Source organism: Belonocnema kinseyi, chromosome 9 (genome assembly GCF_010883055.1).
Source record: "Belonocnema kinseyi isolate 2016_QV_RU_SX_M_011 chromosome 9, B_treatae_v1, whole genome shotgun sequence".
NCBI classification, from domain to species: domain Eukaryota; kingdom Metazoa; phylum Arthropoda; class Insecta; order Hymenoptera; family Cynipidae; genus Belonocnema; species Belonocnema kinseyi.
In genome coordinates, this window is record NC_046665.1 from 2728746 (window position 1) to 2735234 (window position 6489).

The following is a 6489-nucleotide window of genomic DNA, read 5'->3' on the forward strand; positions in this document are numbered from 1 at the left end:
AACGCAGATGTTAAAACTGCAAGAGCGATATGCAATATAAAGTTGCGGAGATGGGTTCATTTGGCTTTGAATGCGCTCACATGCGCTATAATTTTTTTTAACATCTTCAAAATTGCCCAAGATATGGAAATAACAGAATTTCATGAATGATGACCAACAAAATAAAAGTTTTAAATCCGCATTGATAAAGAAAGTTTCCTATAGGGTTTCAAATACGCTCACATGCGCCATAAAAAAATGTTTAGACACATTGATAACCGAGTTATCAGCGATCAAAATGGGGTGGGGACTGCCGTAATTTTTGTAAAATAATGACATGTTTTCAAATTTATCATAGCTATCTATCATATCTTCAAATGCGCTCTAATGCGCCACCACCAAAAAATTGTGTGCTAGCTAATTGACAGAGATATCATATCTGGAGAGGGGGACAGTGTAACGCAGATGTTAAATCTTGAACAGTGGTGTGAAATATAAAGCTGCGCACATGGATTTATTCGTCTTCAAATGCGCTCATATGCGCCATATATTTTTTAAATATTCAAAATTTAACTAGATATGGAGGTAACCAAATTTTACGAATTGATGACCAAAAAAATTAAAACTTTGCAACATCTATTGACGAAGGAAGTTTTCTATGGGATTTCAAATACGCTCATATGCGCCATAAAGAAAAATTTTTGCGCGACATTGATAACCGAGTTATGAGCGATCAAAATGGGCGGATGTCGTCATTTTTCGGAAATAATAACATTTTTTCAAATTTATTATAGCTATCTGTCATAACTCCAAAGGCGTTCAAATGCGCCACCACTAAAAATTTTTGCGCTAGCTAATTAACAAAGTTATCATATTTGGAGGGGGGGGGGGGGTCATTGTGACGCAGGTGTTAAATCTTCAACAGTGATATGCAAAATAAAGTTGCTGATATGAATTCATTCGGATTTGAATGCGCTCTTATGCGAGATAAAATTTTTTGGAAAATCGTGAAAATTGCCTAAGATATGAAGGTAACAAGATTTTACGAATGATGAACAACAAAGTAAAAAGTTTTGAATCCGCATTGATATAGGAAGTTTCGTATGGGGTTGAAAATACGCTCATATGCACCATAAAGAAAAAATGTTTAGCCACATCGATAACCGAGTTATCAGCGATCAAAATGGGGGGGGGGGGGAGCTGGCGTCTTTGCTTTAAATTAATGTTATTTTTAAATTCATCATAGCTGTCTGTCATAACTTCAAATGTGCTAAAAAAAAATCAACACTAAAAATTTTTGCGCTAGCTAATTAAGGGGGCACTGCAACGCAGCTGTTCAAACTTTGAAAGTGATATACAATATAAAGTTGCGGACATGACAGCTGCCCTCATTTTAGTAAAAGAATGACATTTTTCAAATTTATCATAGCTATCTGTCATAACTTCCAATGCGCTCAAATGCGTTACCACTAACAAATTTTGCGCTAGCCGATTAGCAAAGATATTATATTGGGAGGAAGCAGTGTAACGCAGGTATTTAGAAACAATTTGTTAACATTTTTTAGTGGTGGTGCGTTTGAGCGCATTTGAAGTTATGACAGATATCTATGATGAATTTGAGAAAATGTAATTATTTTAAAAAAATTACGCTAGTACCACCCCCTTCTCCTCTATTTGGATCACTGACATTTCGGTTATCAATGTGGCTAAAAAAATGGCCTAATGGCACATATAGGTGCCTTTGACACCACACAGGAATCTCCCTTCAACAATGCGGATTGCAAACTTTTTACTTCGTTATCACTCACTTCGTGAAATTTTGTTACCTCCATATCTTGAGCAATTTTTAAGAGTATCATAAAAGATGTAAGGCACGTATGAGCGCATTTGAAGATGAATGAACATATGTCCGCAACTTTGTATTGCATATCACTGTAGAAGAATAAACACCTGCGTTACGCAGCCCCCTCCCGCATATGATATCTTTTCAACTGGGCACCGGCACGTTCTAAAGACGTCCTTAGAATGTACCTCTATGGCATGTAATTTGACGTCTTTAAGACATCCTTTGGATCTTTTGATGTCTTTAAAAGGTCCTTAGGACGTCCTTGAGACGTCCACCGAAAGACGTATATAGGACAGGTTTAGAACTCGTGTGCCTACTGGATTGTTAATTAACTGGCGCAAAATTTCTTAGTTGTGGCACATTTGATCGTATTTGAAGTTATGATAGATAGCTATGATGAATTTGAAAAAAATGTCTTTTAGAAAAATGACGCCAGCCCCGCATCCCATTTTGATCGCTGATAACTCCGTTATCAATGTGGCTAAAAACATTTTCTTTATGTTAGTAATCACTTCGTAAAATTTTGTTACCTCCATATCTTGGGCAACTTTCAAGTTTAAAAAAAATATATCGCGCATATGAGCACATTTGAAGACGAATGAATCCATGGCACAGTGGGCCCAGGAGACCCGGTTTCGTGGCCAAAAGTCGGAAAACATATAGAAATGTACAACAATGAATTGCAAGGACACTAATATATGGTATTCGAAGGTGCTGATTTCGAATCTGATGTTAGAATTCCAAAAAACAAAATGGCGGATCCAATATGGTGGAGCCTAATTTCAAAAAATCATTGGATCCACTCAAAAAGTGGTATCTAAGGGTTTTTGGAGGCTCTGAATCCGAATCTGGAGTCGAAATTTCGAAAAACTAAGCATGCTTGATTGTATTGAGTCCCCTTGCCCCTCACTATTCGGGGTGCTTGAGTTAAGTGAGTCCCCTTGCCTCTCACTACTCGGGGTGCTGGATTTGTGTGAGTCCCCTTGCCTCTCACACTTTCAAATGATTTTCGCTTAAAAATTGTCGTGAGTTGCATCTCCCTCTTCATCGGTCAATTCAATTTCGTCTAGCAGAATTTCAGTTTCTGAAAGATCAGCCTCTTCATCTTCTCGATCTGCTATATCGGAACTGGATGTTGTGTCTTCTGGTATCACATTTACTTTAGGCGCAGCGAGTAAAACTCTGACATTTTCGGAAATGGGCAAAAATTTATTCTTCTAAAGTCGCGAATGAACACTGATCGCAGAAATGAGTGGATCGGAAGAATCCATTACTCTATAAAACACATCATACATATAAGCTTGGCGGTCGTGTTTTTTGCTGTGAAATTGTCTGTAATTCTTATAGTCTTTGTTGCGAGCTTCAGAAGCTTCTTCGCCAAGCATTCCTACCGGTAACACGCTTGTGCTTATGATTGCGGCTCCGTGAATGAGTATCTTATGTAACGTTCAAGGCATAGGGTACCAGTTGTAGTGAGTTACGTATATTCGGTCAGTAGAATCACAAAGTTTTCCAAACTAAAGTGGATTTATCGGGGGCTGTTGTGACATAGCGGTTAAAATTGTTTTAAAATCACGAAGTAACTCACAGTCAAGTCCAAGATGTTCTGAAAGTTCATCTGTATTTCCAAAAGCTCGTCGAGCTGTGTTCCCATCGTTCGTCGTACCAGAGCCTCCTGGTTTTGGTTTATCCACTATCAATCCCAACTTTTTCCACAAAATCTCTTGAACCTTTTTTTTCCGCTGAGAAAATATTTCTTTTTGAGCAGGAGATCTTACTTGCCAGGCTTAAAGAGGAAGCCTGTACGAAATGTGCAAGCAGCATTCTAGTATCCTGATGCACGCATGTAATGAACTGAGTCCATACATCAACGAATTTACGTCTGATCGAAATAGGTCCTTCAGCTTATTGGACAGGTCATTGAAGAACTTAGGAGTTGAATGACAGATAGGGCAAGTTTGCATGGATTTTGTCCCTGTTATTATGTTCAGTACTTTGCCGTCTATCAATGTTAAGAACAAAGAAAAATGGATTAAAATACTCCGTCTATCATCTAATGCAACTCTATGAGTTTCTAGCGTGTCAATTTGATTCTCAATGTTCTTTTTTTGATTCAAAACAATTGCCTCGGTTTCTTTAGTTTGTAATATCTGAATAGGGCGACAAGATCTTGGCGATTGAGACGCTCTGTTATTCCAAAGAATAACATTGTCCGCATTGGACAATCTTAAAGGGATGAGAGAAGTTACAAACAAGCTTTCATCACTGAGAATCTCATTGTCTTCTGCTGATTTAAAAGATTGCTTATAAGGTGAATGACCAGTACTACCATCCATACCCCACGAACACATCAACGAAAGATCCATTTCCGTACTACCCAAATTATGTGTATGCTGGATTATGACTTCCCTTTGCGATTCCACAATCCTACTGAAAGTGTGATTCAACAAGGCCTGCAGAGTTACCTCTGCTTTTTTCTCCGAAATCGAAATGTTTTCTTCGGGTGGTTTACATTGCATCTTATCTTCTCTAACACAATTGTACGACGGCCAAATATCAGCAACACAGTGTTTGCTTTCCAACCGTATATTTGTGTACACAGATTTAGTTAGGGAATTATCGAGAAGGAAAGTAAGAGCTTCTTCAGCAGTCTTTTTTTTTATTGGAATTTCCGCTGCCTCCAACAATTTTCTAACTTTTCTTGGTTGCTCGAAGTTTTCTGAAACCTTCTTGAGAACAGTATACAAATCTTTCTTATCAGTTCGATTTTCTGCATAGCATGAAGCCATTAATATTTTCTCCGGATCGTGCTTCTGTTCAGTACTGATTTTTGCAGATTCCCGCCGCTTTGAGCGATCAGATTTCTCATGAAATTCTAGGCTTGGAAGACTAAGATGAGAAGATGTTAGATGTTCTCTCTCAGTTTTCATGGTCAATAAAACTGGAAATTCGGAATTCAACCATTCAGCATTTTTCGTCTCAAACTTATCCATGATCCTCCTCGCAGCTTTGTATTTTTCAGAGCGTCTACTTTTGAGAGCTCTCAAAGAGGCTTTTAATCTCTCAACATCTGCACTTTCAATGTTATTGACATTCAATTCCATTTTTGATAAAATGTAGAAAACAGTTGTTTCTACATTTTCAGTTTTGAGGAGTTCTCCAAGAACTTCCCTTTTAGTGAATTTCGTCATTTTATATGACAAAATGTTGAAATATGGAACACAATATGGGAACGACAGGGACAAACATGGAGAAGAGAAAAGAATAATTTGTTAACTTACTCAGAAAGTTTATATATTGAACATGTATATATTTTATACATCAATTATGTTTATTAATATTTTATTAATATCTACGCACAGAATGTGGACGGAAAGCGGATTGCCGAAACAAGTGAGTTCGCACGTCCTCGTTGATGCGGCTAGGAAAACAAATGAAGGTAAGCCAGTAGCAGCGCAGCGCTCTACACGCCATGGCATGGTCGTGTGCGGCCATGTATATATACTATAAGCAGCGAAACAAATGAAAAGTAGCAAAAAGTAGCGCACCTATGCTCAAGTGCACATCCTAAGGAAGACATTCATATATTTTAGAACTCAATATGTTGTGTTATGTCATATTATGAGCAATCGGAAGCAGGAGCTCTGCTGTATAATCTTGTTCTACATTCACTAATAATATTATTGTATTAAATTGCAATTGATAATTCCAGATTCAAGTGACTTCAGAGAAAGTTTACACTTTGATTAATAAAATAAATGTAGGTAGGAGGTTTGGAATCGATTTCTTGGAATAAAAAAACGTATTCCACGAACGTCAGTAGCATTACTAATTTTAGCAAGATTTTCTATTTTGTGCCTATATCATCGGAACAAAAATTCATCAATGAACGTATAATTGTCGTCAAAAATACTTCAATTATTCCTCAGTTTAGTAGTCCATTTCATTTTTCCGAATTCAAGAATCGACTTTTGTCCACGAAATCGGGTCTCCTGGCCCACTTTGCATGGCCTTAACTTTATATTGCACATCGCTGTTGAATATTTAACACTTGCATTACACTGACACCCCCTTCCAAACATGATATGTTTGTTAATTAGCTAGCGCAAATTTTTTTAGTGGTGGCGCATTTGAGCGCATTTCAAGTTATGACAGATAGCTCTGATGAATTTGAAAAATTGTCATTATTTTAACAATAAAGTAACCCTAAAGTAACTCCAACGTAATCTCGCTTAATAATTAATAAAAGAAGAAAAATAAATATCTATATTATTACAATTATAATTATACCTCAAGATGTACGTTAGAAGTTAATACCTTAATTGCAGTATGTTTATGTTTCAGCGTTAGAAATACCACTGAGAGTAGATGTGCTAGATATTGCCTTTAGCAAACTTCAATGACAGCCACTATGTTTTTTTATATAGTTAACGCTGAAAAATAAACCTATTGCAATTACGGCATTACCTTCTAACGCAACTTGTGACGTCAATTAGAATTGCAACAATTTAAATATATATTTTGTTAATTTTATTGATTATTATTCGAGATTACTTTAAGGTTACTATGATACCCTGCTCTCAATGAATAGTCCAACGTGTAGTGACCACAAGGTGTTTATTCCAAGATTCACAAAAACATTATACATATTGAACTGAACGATT

The 6489-nt window shown here is 36.8% G+C and overlaps 1 protein-coding gene across 4 annotated transcripts in view; it reads left to right on the forward strand.

The window, feature by feature from the left end:
- The window catches only part of LOC117180927, a 194205-nt gene that overhangs the window by 61701 nt on the left and 126015 nt on the right, over window positions 1-6489 (forward strand). The window contains exon 1 of one of the 4 annotated variants that reach the window (XM_033373566.1): window positions 4642-4645. The exons of the other annotated variants lie outside the window; for them this stretch is intronic. The gene's annotated coding sequence lies outside the window, so the exon portion shown is untranslated. Of the gene's footprint in view, window positions 1-4641; window positions 4646-6489 lie in introns of those variants that run through there. 4 annotated transcript variants of the gene reach the window in all.